Source organism: Nicotiana tabacum, chromosome 14, assembly GCF_000715075.1.
Source record: "Nicotiana tabacum cultivar K326 chromosome 14, ASM71507v2, whole genome shotgun sequence".
NCBI classification, from domain to species: domain Eukaryota; kingdom Viridiplantae; phylum Streptophyta; class Magnoliopsida; order Solanales; family Solanaceae; genus Nicotiana; species Nicotiana tabacum.
In genome coordinates, this window is record NC_134093.1 from 102,674,412 (window position 1) to 102,695,005 (window position 20,594).

A 20,594-nucleotide genomic window follows, 5' to 3' on the forward strand; every position below is an offset into this window, starting at 1 on the left:
GTGTTTGACAATAATAAAAAGAGTTTAAAACATTTACTTTTAGGCTTAAAAAGTACAAAAAATAAGTCAAAAATCAAAAGTTGAATTTACCAACTTATGGCTTTTGGCTTTTAGCTTATAAACTAGTTCTTAAAAACCAATCCAAATATCCTCTTAGTCAAAGTTGAGCAGCGTTTTAGCTGAAAAAAATAATTTATTGACTTTTATGATACTTAAGCAAAGTTGAGTAACTCTTTTTATTATGGAAATGGTTTAATGAAATTAATACCACAATCAAGTCAATCATGTGGAGTATATAACTTAAATTCTCATTAATTATTTGCAAATCTCCCCAATTATCTTTTAATGTAGATCTTCTCACAGTAGCAAAATCAAAAGTGTTCCCTATATTTCTCCTGGTTGACCACTTTTAAAATTCTAACAGACAAAACTCCCAAACTGGTCAAAGAGCAAGATGTTGGAAAAATGCCAGTCAAAAAAGGAAAATGAAAACTTTAACGTGGACGGCAGGATTCGAACCTGCGCGGGCAAAGCCCACATGATTTCTAGTCATGCCCGATAACCACTCCGGCACGTCCACTATTATTCTTTCAATATCGATTTTTCTATTTTATAATATAAATTTGGTAAAAGCTAATCCTGATTTCTTTGGATAATACGTCTATCTTTTGTCTATAGAGATGTTAGCATGGTATACTCCTCTTATATAAGGGACAGTTGAGGAGCTTGGGGTCGTAAGGGGCATTTTGGAAAAACTGCAACGTTTTTTTAATATAGGCGGAATCCGTAGTTTCCCCAGTTCTAAGTCTTTTGACGCATATATCCCTAAAAAGGAACGCGTCTAGGCTCTTTATCCAGGTTTTCCAATTTATGCAATTCCCCTCCAACTTTTCTGTCTTTTGAATCTTCTCTCTTGATGCTCATTTTATGTGTGTTGCTGTGTAGTTATAAGGTGATTTTTTGTTTTTTCTTTCTTTCTTCAAATTGGGTAAATGGTTGGTTGCAACTGTTTGTGAAATTACATACAGTTTCATCTACATGGCGTTAGTATATCATCTATATTGTAAAAATCTTATGGGATTTAAGTAGTAAAACTACATAAAGGAAAAACTCTACTCCACCCTCTCTTAATTTGATAATAATGGCAATTCCCCTGCTGTATAATTTGAAAGGGAGGGCTGTTGGCTATTTAATAAGGGGTTTTTCCTTCATCTCTATTATAAAAAGCTCATGGGATTTTTCGTATTCCAATTTACCATTTTTATATGAAAACTTTTAAGCTTTTTGTACAATAGTTTAGTAGATTCCAATTAAATAAGAGAGAAAATCAAAATCACTTGATAGAGATAACAAAATATTTACTAATGTGAAATTCTTTTATGATGATAATATACATTTCTACGGGTGCTTTTGTTGCTATTCAGAATGGTATTATCGTGACCACATTTACTGATAACCATGGTGCAAATAATGCTACATTTTCTAACGAGATACCTTGGATTCTTGCAGTTGGCGTTATCACCCATGATAGAATGATAGTAGCAACTGTCGTGCTAGAAAATGGAAAAACATATTGTGGTGAATCACTTGTCCAACATAAAGACTTTCCTCGTATTATTATTATTATTATTATTATTATTATTATTATTATTATCATCATCATCATCATCATCATCATCATCATCATCATCATCATCATCATCATCATCATCATTAATTTTATTTATTTTTATTGTGGTAATCCCTATAATGCACGATCAAGAGACTGCCTATTGTCTACCATGATCGTTGTGCACCAACGGCAGAGGTAAGCTTGTGGTGTATGATAATGGTGCGGGGTTTGAAACTTACCAAGGCTATACGATAAAGGATACAAGTGGTATCATCATGATTCTTGTCAATTCAAATATTTTCGTGATACCATTTTTGATTTGTCTCATATTTTTCCAGCAACTAATTTGGAAAGGAGAAAAGATTAAAACCTATATTAATTCATCCTCCACGGCTAGGGCATGTATATATTTCAAAGGAAATAATTCTTATACGAATATTATATTAAGAGAATTTGTGTGCATGTGTTACTTTGATGAGTTTGTTTTTACAACCATGAAATAAATATAAGATTTTGCTTCTTAAATAAATTAACAAATGAGTCATGTGCACGTCATGTGCATTCTTTTTTCCTCCAAAAGCATCCATGGGTTTAGGACTTTTTTATGCATAAAGTTTTTTAGTAGAATAACGTGTGCATAATGCTGACATAACATTTAGGTTAATATATTCGATCAAATAAATAAGAAAAAAATTAAATTTGCTACTATCTAATTCAATTAACACTCCAATTTGCACTATTTCTATCTCTCTATGTCATCAGACAGTTTAATACATGCTTGAAAGATAACATATAAGACGTAAACGTGTAGATCTAATAACCATTAGCCTATCGAGAACTTAGAACTACACTATAAAGATTAGAGATCTCGTTCAAACTCTGATACGACATTAAAGAATAAACAAGATAGATGAGCGTAGATCAATGTAAAGAATATCTTGTCTTTCAACTACGCCTACAATAGCAAGGAATCGGTTAAAAATTTGCATCCCCGTAGCAATGTGTTGCTTAAAACCTCCCTAAAGCCATTAGTTGGTTATTCTGCATAATTAAGCTCCCGGTCTACCACATACGTAGAGTGCCGTTGCCATCCTATAAAAGAACATATACCCAAAATCTCAATAATACATAAGAACAACCAATGTAAATTATAGTTTTACAGTAAAAAAATAACTTACAACTATACGGCTTCAACATCGCCATCTTTTGGAAGAAACCTCTTCCAAAACCACTGTTGTTTGAAGAGGTCTTCCTCAACTCCTTTGTCATCTTTCTTTTCTCTCTCGGGCAAAAAAATTTATAAATTGAAAAGTACATTCCCGGTATCAGAGTAGCAAATGGCATGAATATCAAAGCCTTTAGAGCACAAAGGAGTAGCAAAATGACTGGATTCATAATTAGGGACATGAGCAAAGATATGCTCGTCTCCCAGCATGTGCCTAACGCTCTAATCTCTTTGGCGTATAATTCTTCAGTCCACTCAAAAGGCCACGAGAACATTGAATAGCAGCCTATGAGGGGGATGGTAAATGCCATGCCAACATAGGCACTCTTTCGGCTCAGTTGGAAGATATGGTCTCCTACCAAACAGAAGAGACCCAGCAAGGAAACCTTGAAAAATCTGAGAAAAGTGATATCAAGTTACATATGCTATATTTCAATTAATAAAGATTGATATATATTAAAAAAAAAACATAAATAAGAAAGAAATGAAGAAGTACATGTGCTAAAATCATGCCTAAACATGCCGAGACTAGAGTCCTCCGCTGGCCGAAGAAGCTGTAAATCGGATAAGTGAGTCCAGCAACTCCAGCTCGAATAACTCCGGCAATGAGCGGAGCGATGAAGGAGGCATTATAGGTGTATCTAGCTGACTGCAGAAGTAATGGTCCAAAACATAGTATTGAGTCTAAGACCAACACTTGCTGGAAATTTTGAGCCACTATGCTAAGCAGTAAAAGGGGCGAGTGTGATAGTTTCTTTCTTTTCCTCTTGCCTTCATTTTCCATCATGCCTGCCAACAACTGCAGTTCTGTTTCTGCTCAACATTTTCTCAATATCTTTGTGATAACCCAAAAGGTCATCTTATATTTTAGAACGTGAATCTGCACTCTTAAGCTTTAAAAATCTTATTTTTACCCTCCTCGATTTGCGTACACAGTCCGGGCAGATTTTCGAAAAATTTTTATGTTGAAAACTAATGAAAATAAGAATTTTTACCTTAAAGGTTAATTTAGTTGATTTCGGTCAACATTTTTGGTAAACGGGTTCGGATCCATATTTTGACGGTCCTGGTAGGTCCGTATCGAATTATGAGACATGTGCGTATGTCCGGAATCGAATTCGGAGGTTCCTAGCTCAAATTATGAATTTTTGATGAAAATTAAAAGTCTGAAAATTAATTATTTTTAAGAATTGATTGATGTTGGGCATTGTTAGTACCGGGTCCGTATTTTTATTCCGGAGCCCGGTACAGGTTCATTATGATATTTAAGATCTGTCTGAGAAATTTGGTGAGAAACGGAGTTGGTTTGACGTGATTCGAACCTTCGGTTGAGAAAATAGTAATTTTAAAGTGTTCTTGAGAATTTCATTCGATTTGGTGCTAAATTCGTTGTTCTAGGTATTATTTTGGCGATTTGATCGTGCGTGCAAGTTTGTATGATGTTTTTAGACTTATGTGCATGTTTGGTTTGGAGCCTCGAGGGCTCGGGTGAATTTCGGATAGGCCACAGGATATTTTGGACTTTGAAAATCTGATTTTTCTGCAGAGTCTGTGTTCTGGCATGTCCTTCTTTGCGTTCGCGAAGGTACTCTCGCGAACGCGAAGAGTAAACTGGGCAGCTGAAGTTTTCTTCTTCGCGAACGCGAAGGCCTGGTCGCGAACGCGAAGTGATGGGGGACTTACCCTTCGCGAATGCGACCGGCTCAACGCGAACGCGAAGCATGTGGGGACCTGGGGAGGGGTTGGTCGTTCCTTCATCGCGAACGCGAGCCATGCCTCGCGAACGCGAAGGCCAGGGGGGAGTAATCATCGCGAATGTGAGCTGGGTCTCACGAACGCGAAGGCTTGGCAGCCAATACCCTTCGCGAATGCGACAGTGCTCTCGCGAACGTGATGAACACTATCGCACAGCACTTAACAGAATCCAAAAACGGGATTTTAGCCGAAAACTCATTTTTCTCAAAAACCAAACGGTGAGGCAATTTTCCCAAATTGTTGGTAAGTGATTCTAAACTATTTTTTTTCAATTACCCATTATATTTCTTGAATTTTTAACCAAAAATCTAGAGTTTTCATGGTAGAATTAGGGGTTAGGGTAGAAACTAGGGGTTTTGGGAATTTGGGAATTTAGACCTTAATTTGGGGTCGGATTCCAAAACCAGTTATATATTCGAGCTCGGGGATGAATGGGTAAAAAGATTTTGGTGCGAACCTCGGGTTTTGACCAAGTGGGCCCGGGGTCGATTTTTTTGACTTTTGGAGGAAAATTTGGAAAATTTAATTTATGAAATATTGTTGATTCCTTTAGCAATATTTGATATCATTGAGTAATTTTTGAATAGATACGAGTGGTTTGGAGGTGAATTGTAAAGGAAAAGTTGTGATTGAGAATTAAGTGGCCTTCGGAGCGAGGTAAGTGTTGTGTCTAACTTTGGCTTGAGGGAATAGGTATTGTGTGAGTATTTGCTACGTGTTTTGTTGTTGAATACGATGTATAGTTGAGGTGACGAGTATCTATGCGTTGTGGTCGAGTCATAGAATCAATGCTTTGTGGTCGAGTCATAGCATGCGAGTGAAATTCCATTCTTGTAAATTTGTAGTCTTAAATCTTGTTATCCATGCTTATTGTTATTGTTGAAATGTTGGGAAACTTGTATCCGGTTCCACCAAGGTTGATAAAATTATGAATATTGATTCGAGGTTGAGATGTTAAATTGTGAAAGTAATCGTTGATGAAATATTGATTTCTTTGTGAAACTTCCCTCTATCCGTTGTTATTAATTCTGTGAATTATGAGGAAGAGTGTAAAGCACGAAGAGTGATGTCGTGCATAATTTAATTAAATTATGAGGAAGAGTGTAAAGCACGAAGGGTGATGTCGTGCATAATTTAATTATATTGTGAGGAAGAGTGTAAAGCACGAAGGGTGATGTCGTGCATAATTTAATTATATTGTGAGGAAGAGTGTAAAGCACGAAGGGTGATGCCGTGCATAATTTAATTATATTGTGAGGAAGAGTGTAAAGCACGAAGGGTGATGCCGTGCATGAATTATTTATATTGTGAGGAAGAGAGTAAAAGCACGAAGAGTGATGTCGTGCAGTCTTATTTGTTATTTGGTGATTTTGAGAGTAAAAGCACGAAGGGTGATGCCGTGCAGCTTTTTCCTATTTTTTTAATTGCTCAATTCGTTTAAGGATTTCCGGTTTAATTCTGTCTTTTCATTATTCTCACTCTTTATGTTGTATTCCTCCATTGTATGTTCCTTTCCCATTATTCTGCGTTATTTCTTTATTTTCTGTTGTTGCCACTAGCATGATTATACTGTTCAGGTTATATGTGGGTGTATTGTCCTGGCCTCGTCACTACTTCGCCGAGGTTAGGCTCGATACTTACCAGTACATGGGGTCGGTTATAGAGATGTTGCACTCTCCACTTTCTGTGCAGACTTTGATACCGGCTCAGGTTGATCGAGATTTTGTTATTGGTCCGCTATCCGGAGACTCAAGGTAGATCTGTCGGCGTTCACAGACCTTGAAGTCCCCGTCTACTTTTATGTCACTGTTGTTTTCTTTCATTCAGATAGTTGTATTTCTTCCAGAAGATTACTTGTAGAAAATTCTAAAATGCTCGTAAATTATGACTCCAGATCCGGGTGGTAGTAATTAATACAGTTTTATGATATTTCGCACTTATTATATTTCATCTTAGTTAATTATTGTTAATTACTGAATGGAAATAGGGAATTGGTTTAATGATTCTCTAACATTGGCTTGCCTAGCAAGTGAAATGTTAGGCGCCTTCACGGTTTCATCTTAGTTAATTATTGTTAATTACTGAATGGAAATAGGGAATTGGTTTATTGATTTTCTATCGTTGGCTTGCCTAGCAAGTGAAATGTTAGGCGCCATCATGGTCCCGTCGGTGGAAAATTTTGGGTCATGACAGTTAGTATCAGAGCCCTAGATTACATAGGTCTCACGAGTCAAGAGCAAACTTAGTAGAGTCTGAAGGATCGATACGAAGATGTCTGTCCTTATCTCTCAGAGGCTATGAAGTTTAGGAACAATATCACTTCTTTCATTCCTTATCGTGCGGCATTGATTTTTGCTTGAAACCTATATCTCGTATTCCTTTGTAGCCACTCGTGTATGACATTGCGCACTTGGTATCAGTTGTGCGTCGATGGTTCGTGATGCCGCAGATGAACTACGAGGGAGCCAGAGATGCTCAAACAATGCCTCAACGTGTGATTCCGACTGAAGATGCGGACATATAAAGAGATCACCCAGTGAATAATGTGGGGAGGTACAACGTACCTTGGCATCTGGTTGATTTATACGAGTTGTGAAGGTTAGTATTGTGGACCATCGGACATGGTGAACTATGACTTCGCACCGAGTGGGGGAGTCCACTATCAATGAATGGATTGCGGGGTCATGTGTTATATCAATTTTGGCCTGAAATGTATATAAGTGATACTGAAAGGTTCCCCAAAAATTTACACATGTTTAAGGCATGAGGTTTTATAGAGGATAAGGTTGGGACTTGCGGTATGTCCGCCTCCGTAATAATCTTATACTTTAGTACCAAAGGAGTTAGAGAAACAATATTAAATTTACAGAAGGTCTACTCAGCGTGAACGTCACGGTTGCGGATTTTGGGGTGCTTCGGAGGAAGAACAGTGGTTGACGAGATTCTGGACTAAGAATTGTCTGTATCGAACTCTACTTTTGTGATCATTGTATATAAATAGGGGTAAAGTTTAATCGAAAGAAGAATCGAAGAGTATGTTAAGAAATGGATCAGCTCAACAGTGTTGAGTCAGCATAACAAAAGAAGAAATTGGCCTTGGGAGAGATAATTCTCCACAGGTGTCTGTGGCAAGCCTATGAAGAGGGCAGACCAACCAATACAACACCGCCCACTTGGCTCGGTTCTCAGAAATACTTTTGAAAGAGTTTGTTTCCCGGACTCTCCGTAATGCATGGCGCATAGGGTTTGAACGATTGCGTCAGGTCACCATGACGGTTTCATAATATGCCATCGGGTTCAATAAGTTAGCATGTCATATTCCTACTTTGCTTCCTACAGCCAGAGAGCGAGTCCACAGACTCATTAAAGGACTTAATTATGATCATAAAATTTTGTATGACTCGGAAGCTACAGGCTGATACTTCATTTTCACTAGTGGTAGAAATTGCCAAGATATTAGAACGTGTTCGGGGTGAGGAAAAAGGAAACTAAGGATACCAAGATGTCTCGAGGTTTTGGGAGATTCAGTGGATTCTACTCTGCGAGTATAAATCATTATGGCGGTGGCTCGGGTAGTCGGCCAGCCCAGTTCACACATCAAACTAATCGAGGTACTCCAGTAAGTTCTTTTAATGCACCACTGGCATAAGTGTCCTACAATGGTTATTCTAGTTAGCTGGCACAGACTCAGTATGAACAGCCAAACCCGCAAATGGGTTGTTATGAATGTGGTGATACTAGGCACATCATGCTCAATTGTCCCAAACTTGGGAGAGGCATATTTCATCAAAGCACTCAGGCTATATGCCCCATTGCAGTTACTACTCCACCCATACGACCAGTTAAGGGTGGAGGACAAGCGGGTAGAAGGCGTCCTATAGGTAGAGACCCAGCCATTGTTATATTTATTTTATGGTATGGTGGAGGTCGCTACAGCAGATGGTGTCATTATAGGTACGACCTCGATTTAAAATAAAGAAATAATTTCCTTAACTTGATTCGGTTCTGAGTATCAAGACGAGTCCCCCTATTATACTCCACTTATGAGTGAGCTTCGTAATTCTATAATCTACTTATGTGTCTGCTTCTATAGGGAGGTTTTATGGAGATAACTACACCTATCATTCCATGATGGACTCTAATAAGATCTGTGAGGCTAAAGGTGCCTTTCTGGTACTTATTTCGGTATGTTTTGATATATTTTCGGATAATTATTTACAAATTGTGAATTATATTCCCTACCGGTGTGGGGTTCATTATGTGTTGTGATTTTGTTTAATGAAAGTTATGTAAAAGGAGAAAATGGAAAGTTCCGATTGGCAAGATGTGCATATTACTAGTGATTCAGAACTGAGGCCGAGGTCCTCGTATTTTTAAAATAAATTGATATGTTTAAACCAGGCTATGAGCTGCGGTGGAAGTTATATAAGGACGGGATCCTTGTGATAAAAAAATTCTTGTGTTTAAATTCTCCCTTGTGAAAATTAAATTTATACTATAGTACTAATAGGGAGTCATTCTTGCTAGGCTTATTTGAAAAAATTCTGTATGAAATTCTCTGTGCATACTTGCCAAATTCGTGTTGTAATATTGAGTTGTAACCTACGAGGTAGGTGCCCACCCAGGTGGCGTTAAATGTGACTTGTTAATTCGGGTAAAAACAAATTATGAGGTCTTCATGCCTCGCATCTCGTTATTAGTATTCTGAAGGTTTGAAATGAGATTTTTGTTAACATGAAGTTAATTGCCGATTCTGTAATTGATTATGAACAACTATTAAGACCAGATTGACCCAGAAGGGTGCCCCATTTAGATGGTCAAACGAGTGTGAGTTGAGCTTTCAGAAGCTCAAGACCGCTTTGACTACAACGCTAGTGTTGGTATTACCCACAGGTTCAGGATCGTATACGGTACATTGTGACTTCTCTCACATTGGACTTGGTGCAGTACTAATGCAAGATGGCAAGGTAATTGCATATGTGTCGCGACAATTGAAAGTTCACGAGAAGAATTATCATGTTCATGACTTAGAACTGGCAGCCATTGTTCATGCGCAGAAGATTTAGAGGCATTACCTCTACGTGTTTTGTGTGAGGTATTTACTGATCATCGTTGCCTTCAGTACCTGTTCAAACAAAAAGATCTTAATTTGAGGCAGAGAGGATGGTTGGAGTTGTTGAAAGACTATGATATCACCATTTTGTATCACCCCAGAAAGGCCAATGCGGTGGCCGATGCTTTGAGTAGAAAGGCTGTGAGTATGGGCAATCTTGTGTATATTCCGGTTGGTGAGAGGCCATTAGCTGCATATGTTCAGACTTTGGCTAATCAGTTCGTGAGGTTAGATGTTTCGGAACCCAGTCGGGTTCTAGCTTGCACAGTCGCTCGGTCTTCCTTATATGAGCGCATCAGAGAGAGGCAATATGATGATCTTCAATTACTTGTCCTTAAGGACACGGTGCGGCACGGTGATGCCAAACGGGTTATTGTGGGGGAAGATGGGGTTCTGCGAATGCAAGGTCGTATTTGTGTGCCTAATGTGGATGGACTTCGTGAATTAATTCTTGAAGAGACACACAGTTCCAGGTATTCTATTCATCCAGGTACCGCCAAAATGTATCAGGATTTGCGGCAACATTATTGGTGAAGGAGAATAAAAAAAGGATATAGTTGCATATGTAGCTCAGTGTTTGAATTGTCAGCAAGTTAAGTACGAACATCAGAGACCTAGTGGTTTGCTTCAGAAGTTAGAAATTCCTGAGTGGAAGTGGGAGCGTATCACTATGGATTTTGTTATTGGGCTCTTACGGACTCAGAGAAAATTTGACGCAGTTTGGGTCATTGTCAAGAGGTTGACCAAGTCAGCACATTTCATTCCAGTGGCAGTTAACTATTCTTCAGTGAGGTTAGCTGAAACTTACATTCATGAGATTGTCCGCCTTCAAGGTGTTCCCGTGTCTATCATTTCTGATCGAGGTACGCAGTTTACTTCGCACTTTTGGAGGGCAGTTCAGCGTGAGTTAGGTACGTGGGTTGAGTTGAGCACAACATTCCATCCTCAGACGGACGGACAGACCGAGCGTACTATTCATATCTTGGAGGATATGCTCTGCGCCTGTGTTATTGACTTTGGAGGTTCTTCGGATCAGTTCTTGCTATTAGCGGAGTTTGCCTACAACAACAGCTACCAGTCGAGCATTCAGGTGGCTTCCTATAAGGCGTTATATGGTAGGCGGTGTCGGTCGCCAGTTGCCTTAGGCACAGACTTAGTACAGGATGCCTTGGATAAGGTCAAGATTATTCAAGATCGACTTCGCACATCTTAGTCCAGACAGAAGAGTTATGCCGACCGTAGAGTTCGTGATGTTGCATTCATGGTCGGAGAGAGAGTGTTACTTAGGGTATCACCCATGAAGGGTGTAATGAGGTTCGGAAAGAAGGGCAAGTTGAGCCCTAGGTATATCGGACCTTTTGAGATTCTGGAGAGAATGGGAGATGTGGCTTACAGGCGTGCGTTGCCACCTAGTTTAGCAGCTGTTCATCCGGTATTCCATGTTTCCATGCTTCGAAAGTATCACAGCGATCCGTCCCATGTGTTAGATTTCAGCTGTCCAGCTGGACAAGGATTTGACTTACGAGGAGGAACTGGTGGCAATTTTAGCCCGGCAAGTTCGCCAGTTGAGATCAAAGAGTTACCCTTCAGTTCGAGTGCAGCGGAGAGGTCAGCCTATTGAGGAAGCTACTTGGGAGTCCGAGTCCGATATGCGGAGTAGATATCCCCACCTTTTCACCAGCCCAGGTACTTTTCTATTTTCGTTCGAGGACGAACGATTATTTTAGAGGTAGAGAATGTAATGACCCAAAAGGTCATCTTATATTTTAGAACTCGAATCTACACTCTTAAGCCTTAAAGATCTCATTTTTACCCTCCTCAATTTGTGTGCGCCGTCCGGGCAGGTTTTCGGAAAGCTTTTATGTTGAAAACTAATAAAAATAAGAATTTTTGCCTTAAAAGTTGATTTTAGTTAACTTCGATCAATAGTTTTCGTAAACGAGCTCGGATCCATGTTTTGACGGTCCCGGTGGGTTCGTTCGAATTATGGGACTTGGGCGTATGCCCGAAATCAAATTTGGAGGTTCCTAACTCAAATTATGAATTTTTGATGTAAATTAAAAGTCTGAAAATTAATTATTTTTAAGATGTTGGCATTGTTAGTACCGGGTCCGTATTTTGGTTCCGGAGCCTGGTACAGATTCATTATGATATTTAAGACCTATATGAGAAATGTGGTGAGAAACGGAGTTGGTTTGACGTGATTCGGACCTTCGGTTGAGAAAATAGTAATTTTAAAGTGTTCTTGAGAATTTCATTCGATTTGGTGCTAAATTCGTTGTTCTAGGTGTTATTTTGGCGATTTGATCGCGCGAGCAAGTTTGTATGATATTTTTAGACTTGTGTGCATGTTTGGTTTGGAGCGTCGAGGGCTCGGGTGAATTTCGGATAGGTCACGGGATGTTTTGGACTTTGGAAATCTGGTTTTTCTGCAGAGTCTGTGTTCTGGCATGTCCTTCTTCGCGTTTGTGAAGGTACTCTCACGAACGCGAAGAGTAAACTGGGCAGCTGAAGTTTTCTTCTTCGCGAACGCGAAGTGATGGGGGACTTACCCTTCGCGAACGCGACCGGCTCAATGCGAATGCGAAGCATGTGGGGACCTGGGGAGTGGTTGGTCGTTCCTTCATCGCGAACGCGAGCCATGCCTCTCGAACGCGAAGGCCGGGTGGGAGTAATCATCGCGAACGCGAGCTGGGTCTCGCGAAATCGAAGGCTTGACAGCCAGTACCCTTCGTGAACGCGACAGTGCTCTCGCGAACGTGACAGTGCTCTCGCGAATGCGATGAACAATGTTGCCCAGCACTTAACAGAATCCAAAAACGGAATTTTAGCCAAAAACTCATTTTTCTCAAAAACCAAATGGTGAGGCGATTTTTCAAGAGTCATTTGTTCCCCAAATTGTTGGTAAGTGATTCTAAACCATTTTCTTTCAATTATCCATTACATTTGTTGAATTTGCAACCAAAAATCTAGAGTTTTCATGGTAGAATTAGGGGTTAGGGTAGAAACTAGGGATTTCGGGAATTTGGGGATTTAGACCTCAATTTAGGGTCGGATTCCAAAACCAATTATATATTCGGGCTCGGGGATGAATGGGTAAAAGAATTTTGGTGTGAACCTCGAGTTTTGACCAAGCGGGCCCGGGGTCGATTTTTTTGACTTTTGGAGAAAAAATTGGAAACTTTAATTTATGAAATATAGTTGATTCCTTTAGCAATATTTGATATCATTGAGTCATTTTTGAATAGATACGAGTGGTTTGGAGGTGAATTCTAAAGGAAAAGTTATGATTGAGAATTAAGTGGCCTTCGGAGCGAGATAAGTATTGTGTCTAACTTTGGCTTGAGGGAATAGGTATTGTGTGAGTATTTGCTACGTGTTTTATTATTGAATACGATGTATAGTTGAGGTGACGAGAATCTATGCGTTGTGGTCGAGTCATAGCATCTATGCTTTGTGGTCGAGTCATAGCATGCGAGTGAAATTCCATTCTTGCAAATTTCTAGTTATAAATCTTGTTATCCATGCTTATTGTTGTTTTTGAAATGTTGGGAGACTTGTATCCGGTTCCACCAAGGTTGATAAAATTGTGACTATTGATTCGAGATTGAGATGCTAAATTGTGAAAGTAATCATTGATGAAATATTGATTTCTTTGTAAAACTTCCCTCTATCCATTGTTATTGATTCTGTGAATTGTGAGGAAGAGTGTAAAGCACGAAGGGTGATGCCGTGCATAATTTAATTATATTGTGAGGAAGAGTGTAAAGAACGAAGGGTGATGCCGTGCATGAATTATTTATATTGTGAGGAAGAGAGTGAAAGCACGAAGGGTGATGCCGTGCAGTCTTATTTGTTATTTGGTGAGGTTGAGAGTAAAAGCACGAAGGGTGATGCCGTGCAGTTTTTCCCTGTTGTTTTAATTGCTCAATTCATTTAAGGATTTCCGGTTTAATTCTGTCTTTTCATTATTCTCACTCTTTATGTTGTATTACCCCACTCTATGTTCCCTTCCCTTTATTCTGCATTATTTCTTTATTTTCTGTTGTTGCCACTAGCATGATTATACTGTTCAGATTATATGTGGGTATATTGTCCTAGCTTCGTCACTACTTCGTCGAGGTTAGGCTCGACACTTACCAGTACATGGGGTCGGTTGTACTGATGCTGCACTCTACACTTTCTGTGCAGACTTTGATACCGGCTCAGGTTGATCGAAATTTTGTTATTGGTCCGCTGTCCGGAGACTCAAGGTAGATCTGTCGGCGTTCACAGACCTTGAAGTCCCCGTCTACTTTTATGTCACTGTTGTTTTCTTTTATTCAGACAGTTGTATTTCTTCCAGACTATTACTTGTAGCAAATTCTAGAATGCTCGTGAATTATGACTCCAAATCCGGGTGGTAGTAATTAATACAGTTTTATGATATTCCGCACTTATTATATTTTATCTTAGTTAATTATTATTAATTACTGAATAGAAATAGGAAATTGATTTAATGATTCTCTAATGTTGGCTTGCCTAGCAAGTGAAATGTTAGGCGCCATCACAGTCCCGTCAGTGAAAAATTTCGGGCCGTGACAATCTTAAGGGACGCTATTGCATCCTCCATACGCCTTTCTTAGTGAGAAACCACATGATCTCACTAAGAAAGAAAGACAATACAAGTAGTGGGAAAGCCAAAAACTTGCTACTAGCAAATGACTATCTCCAACCATAACGGAAGTTGTGAGATGCTGCCATGTTTACTGCTTTCGTGCTACTACTTCCCCATAGCACCATGGAGTTATAAGCAAGGGAAATCCACTTTGGTGCCTTACCAACATTAATCTCTCAATATAATGTGAATCACCTGCAAGATTATAACTTGTTTAAGTGTGACATGCAATATGAAGCACAAAAGATTTTAATTATTTCCTATTTCACAACATAGCAAATGATAATAATGGTTAGTTGGATAATATTAACCTTGAACACTCATATTTCCAGCAACTAATTTGGCACAAGCTAAAGGAGAAATGATTAAACCAACATTAACTCATCCTCCACAACTAGGGCATGGATATATTTCAAAGTAAATAAATCTTATTACGAATATTATATTAAGAGAATTTATGTGCATGCTAGAGAGATTAATGTTACTTGATGAGTTGTTTTCACAACAATAAAGTAAATATTAGATTTTAGTCCTTAAAGAAGTTAACAAATGAGTCATGTGCATGTTATGTGCATCTTTTTCGATTTAACAACACTTCTAGGGTGAGGTATTACTTTTGCGCATATTATTTTATTAATGATAATATGTGCATAATGCTAGTATAAAATTTAGTTTATTAGATTCCAATTAAATAGGAAAGAAAATCAAAGTCGCTTGATAGAGATGACTAATTATTTACTAATGTGAAATTCTTTTATGATAATATATATTTCTATTGGTGCTTTTGTTGCGATTCCGAATGGTATTATCGTGACCACATTTGCCGATAACCATGGTCCAAATAATGCTACATTGTCTAACGAGATACCTTGTATTCTTACAGTTGGCGTTATCACCCATGATAGAATGACAGTAGCAACTGTCGTGCTAGGAAATGGAAAAACATATTATGGTGAATCACTTGTCCAACATAAAGACTTTCCTTGTCAAATTTAAACTTGATTTTGGTTCGTTACCAAATTCATTGATTAAAGTTAAGAACTCGTCAATTTCTGTTGATAATGGTTTTTTAGCAACCGTATCCACTTTTTGTTACAATTCTTGGTAATCAGTATTCATTTTGATATTCCCTACCACGATCGTTGGAAAGCACTAACGACGGAGGTAAGTTTATGGTGTATGATAATGATGCGGGGTTTGAAACTTACCAATGCCATACGACAAAGGATACGGGTGGTATCATCATGATTCTTGTCAATCCAAATATTTTCGTGATACCAGTTTTGATCTGTCTCATATTTTTCCAGCAACTAATTTGGGAAAGAAAAAAGATTAAAACCTATATTAATTCATACTCCACGGCTAGGGCATGTATATATTTCAAAGGAAATAAATCTTATACGAATTTTATATTAAGCGAATTTGTGTGCATATGTTACTTGATGAGTTTTTTTTACAACCATGAAGTAAATATGAGATTTTACTCCTTAAATAAATTAACAAATGAATCATGTGCATTCTTTTTCCTCCGAAAGCATCCATGGGTTTAGTCATTGTTTATGCATACAGTTTTTCAGCAATGATAACATGTGCATAATGCAAACATAAAATTTAAGTTAATATATTCAATCAAATAAATAAGAAAAAAATTCAATTTGCTACTATCTAATTCAATTAACACTCCAATTTGTGCTATTTCCATCTCTCTGTGTCATCAGACAGTTTTATACATGCTTGAAAGATAACATATAAGATGTAAACATGTAGATCTAATAACCATTAGCCTATCGAGAACTTAGAACCACGCTATAAAGATTAGAGCTCTCGTTGAAACTCTGACACGACGTTAAAGAATAAACAAGATAGATAAGCGTAGATCAATGTAAAGAATATCTCATGTCTTTCAACTACGTCTACATTAGCAAGGAATCAAATAAAAGTTTGCTTCCCTGTAGCAATGTGTTACTTGAAACCTCCCTAAAGCCATCAGTTGGTTATTCTGCAGAATTAAGCTCTCGATCTGCCACATACATAGAGTGTCGCTGCCATCCTTGAAAAGAACATATACCCAAAATCTAAGGAATACATAAGAACAATCAATGTAAATCACAGTTTTATAGTGAAAAAATAACTTACAGCTACACGGCTTCAACATTGCCATCTTTTGGAAGAACCCTCTTCCATAACTATTGTTGTTTGAAGAGGTCTTCCTCAACTCCTTCGCCATCTTTCTTTTCTCTCTCGAGCAAAAAATTATAAATTGAGAAGCACATCCCCAGTGTTAGAGCAGCAAATGGCATGAATATTCAAGCCTTCACAAATGAGCATCAAAACGACTGGATTGATGATAGGGACATGAGCAAAGATATGCTCGTCTCCCATCATGCGCCTAACGCTCTAATCTCTTCGGCGTATGATTCTTCAATCCACTCAGAAGGCCATGAGAGCATTGAATAGCAGCCTATGAGGGGGATGGCAAATTCCATGCCAATATAGGCACTCTTTTGGCTCATTTGAAAGATATGGTCTCCTACCAAACGGAAGAGACCTAACAAGGAAACCTTGAAAAATCTGAGAAAAGTGATATCAAGTTACATATGCTATATTTCAGTTAATAAAAATTGATATATATATATATATATATATATAAGAAAATCTAAATAAGAAAGAAATGAAGAAGTCCATGCCTCTAAAATCATGCCTAAACATGCCGAGGCTATAAATAAGAAAGCTGGTAAAGACCCAAACTATTGCCGCTAAAAGGTGTGACAATTAACGACAATTATCCGCCGGCAATTGAAGTGGCCACTAAAAGCTGTTAAGGAATATCTTAGTTCATACATTCAGGGGCAATTGTTATTGTCGGTAAAGACAACTTACTGCCGTAATGGTGACTTCTTTTATTAACATCTTTTGTTATGGTTAACATATATCCAATTTATTGCCAGTAAAAGCTTAACAGCATTTGCTATGGCCTAAAATGATAAAATAAACACACAACTTTTACTCATTCTAAAAAAATAATATTTCATTACATCCACAAATAAAAATGACAAAATTCTTAACTTTAGAGTTTCGACACCGTAAAATAAATAGTACACAGCTTGAATAAGTAATTAATCCAATCTTTCTTCCCCAGCTTGGTCACCCCACTTGCTTTTCAGACCCTTGTTTCGTAAACCCACAAGCTCCATAGCCCGCAAATTAACAAATTTGATAGCCCGCCATTCAGTTCATCAGATATATTATCTCTCACCTCCAGTACAATATATACTTCAGATTGTGTTCCAATGCGCCAAAAACCTGTCTGACTAGCCTACTAAAGCATGTCAATGTTGGATCCATACTCAGTGCCTACCCCAACGAGACTCCTTCAGCGGATTAATGGCAAAAGTTTTCTAGAATATAGAATTAAGATACTAAACATTTTAATTTAGTAGAATACTTAATTTCACTCCTAGAATGCTCCTAACAGTTAAAGTAAACACATGAAATATTTTAGATCCACTTAAAACCACTTCATTGAAACATCAAACAAGAGGCAGTAGTGAGTGGTTTATTCCTCGTGAACATACCATAGTGTGAAACTTAAATATGCTAGTTTCATTGAGACAAGCTTTATTTTTTTTCCTCTAGGCATTGATAGACTACATGAAAGTGATAGCAGTAGAAAATTACAATACAAGTTTAGATTATAGCTACAAAGCCAATTTATGAGTTTAAAGCCCAACTATTCTGTACTTTGAACAACCTTTAATCAAAAAGGTTCAGAGAAGGAGCAAGTAATTCAACTAAGTCAGCAACTTTCTGATAAAAAATTACATATAAATTCCACTCTTCAATGCAGTAAACGCCATCGATTTCAAGATTCATTTTCCTTAGCGGCACATTACAGTAAGGCATACTAATAAGTAGGCTTTGTTCCAGTAAAAACTTCAATATTTTTAGCATTAGAAGACTGCTTGAAATTTTCAATTATGTGTAAGAATATACTTTCTTTCTCCTTTTAAATTTTTTAATATATTAATTGACAAAGTAAACACAGTGAAGTATATTTAAGCTTTTATAAATACTAGAATTCATATAACTTACCATGGAAGAGGTAACTTTCAATAAACATATGGCATATAAGTCCAGTCATCCACTCCTAACAACTTTAAATTTGTACATAAGCTTAATAACCAGTTGACTAAAGACTAGTACCTGAATTTGAAGTTTGGACAGTTCAGCAGCTAGAAATGCAAAATCCATAAAATAATCATCTCATGACATCACCTACACTCACGAAATCATTTTCTTTACCTTTTTTCAAAATAAAAGAAAATTAGATAACTTTGGAACTGAACTAGCTAGATGAATGTCAGAAAATGGAATTTGATGTAAAGCAAAGTTGGTATACATGCAATCAAATTACTTACACCAACCATTTGAACATAATATAGTTGAAAAAACATCTTCTATCTCAAGAGAATTGATGCAAACGATGAATATATCAAATAACTTGCACTAACAGTTTGGACATAAGATACCTTACAAGTTTTGGCTTGATAAATGACGAATGTCGATGTTATGCATATAAGATACCAACTAAATAGTTTAATAAGTAAATTGAAGTGTTATGCCATGAAGATAAGAATCCAAGATTATTATTACAGAATGATATAGATACATGCATATCTCTATATATCTTGAAAGGGTAGTCGCAGGCGCATAAACAAAACAAGACGGATAGAATAACTTCAATTACTAGAATAACTTTTCAATAAAAAATAGAGTAATATGGTTTCAACCTTCAATATTTAAGAACAGAATATGAAATTACCTTCTAATTCTTCTTTATATGAGAGCACTCGAGAAGACAACCATGAATGTTTCTGTTCAAACAAGGTAAATATTCAATTATCATGAGTTAGTAAGTGAAGAAAAACTAGTCTGTCAACAATTCATGTCTAACGAACAATACAAAGAACTAGATCAAATAGCTTAAAAAATATATTGGTTAGGATCTATTCTCTCAAACCTAAATCAAGTTGCATTACTGCAGATATTTGGACATCTTTTATCAGATGTAGTAACCTGATTATATTAGGAACAATACAAGAATAAATTTTCACCTCAAAGATATAATAATGAACTAGACATTAATCCAAAAACTCATTATCAATAAAAAGGGAGAACTTACTTTTTTAGAGGATGGCACAAGACAGCGAAGTATGAAGTCTTAAAAAACATCCCTATATTGTGAATTCTCCTTCACCCATTGTGAATGAAATTATTTGTAATAAAATTGCACTCATGAGAAGCAATTTAAATGCATATCAATTTGATTTTACATCAAAAGGGTCCGCCCTCAACAAACTTTAAGAAACTTACCCATATTGGGAATCCAATTACCAAATGAAATCTTCATATTTCCAGAAACCAAATTCCCCAAAATATATCTCAAACTTTACCTACTTCTCATATTTGCATCAATTTTATGCATAAAATTAGAGTAGGGTAAGTCTAGATTGAACCTTTCTACTATAGATATTGGAGAAAAGTGAAAGTGTTGAGACCTATGAGACCTACAAGCAAAGGAAGAAGAACAAAGTAGGCCAAAAGTACAAAGAAACAACAAAAGAGCAATGGATTTTGACTAGTAAAGAAACCCTAACCCATGACCAATGAAACCTATATTTAATCTAATTGGAATAAGAATATACAGAAGGGCGGCCTTCTTCTGCACTCACTACAAACAGAAAATCAATGTTTACGCACTTCAGCTTTGCATTTCACGAGCACAAGGGTCATCAAAATCAAAATCAAGAGGAACAGAGAGAGAGAGAGATCTATAGAGTAGAGATAATTACCTAGTGATGGTGGCTGGTGGTGGTGAGAAAGATGAGTTAAGCGCCGACGATGATGGGAGAGAGAGGGGGAGGCATCTGCTCTATCTTGCGGCTTATTATGGGTGAATGTATTTGTACCCACGTGTAACGACAAAGCCGGTCGTTTCGAGAGTTCTAGCATTGTTCCTATTTACTGCTCCATTTATACTTTATACTTAGTGAATTGAGATACTTAGTCTCTTAAATAGAATTCTGTGTAAACGATCCCGGATCGATCTATGTGTAAACGATCCCGGATTCGAATTCTGATGATTCCAGTAGTTCCGTATAGTGATTTTGGACTTAGGAGCGTATCCGAAAAATTATTTGGAGTTTTGTAGTGGAATTAGGCTTGAAATGGG

The 20,594-nt window shown here is 37.5% G+C and overlaps 1 long non-coding RNA gene and 1 other non-coding gene across 3 annotated transcripts; both read right to left on the minus strand.

Annotated features, from left to right (window-relative positions):
- Positions 1 to 498: 498 nt before the first annotated feature.
- TRNAS-AGA (transfer RNA serine (anticodon AGA)) lies at positions 499 to 580 on the minus strand. Its single transcript has one exon. It is a non-coding gene; the product is annotated as a tRNA-Ser (tRNA).
- Positions 581 to 16,208: 15,628 nt separating this feature from the next.
- LOC107785949 (uncharacterized) lies at positions 16,209 to 20,378 on the minus strand. 2 transcript variants are annotated; one of them, XR_012698817.1, is made up of 4 exons: positions 20,215 to 20,378; positions 19,185 to 19,236; positions 16,499 to 18,664; positions 16,209 to 16,412 (listed from the first exon to the last, which is right to left on the minus strand). It is a non-coding gene; the product is annotated as an uncharacterized LOC107785949 (long non-coding RNA). The 2 variants fall into 2 exon arrangements; XR_001648020.2 differs by having other exon boundaries at positions 16,499 to 18,637; positions 20,215 to 20,377.
- Between the last annotated feature and the right edge of the window lie 216 nt (positions 20,379 to 20,594).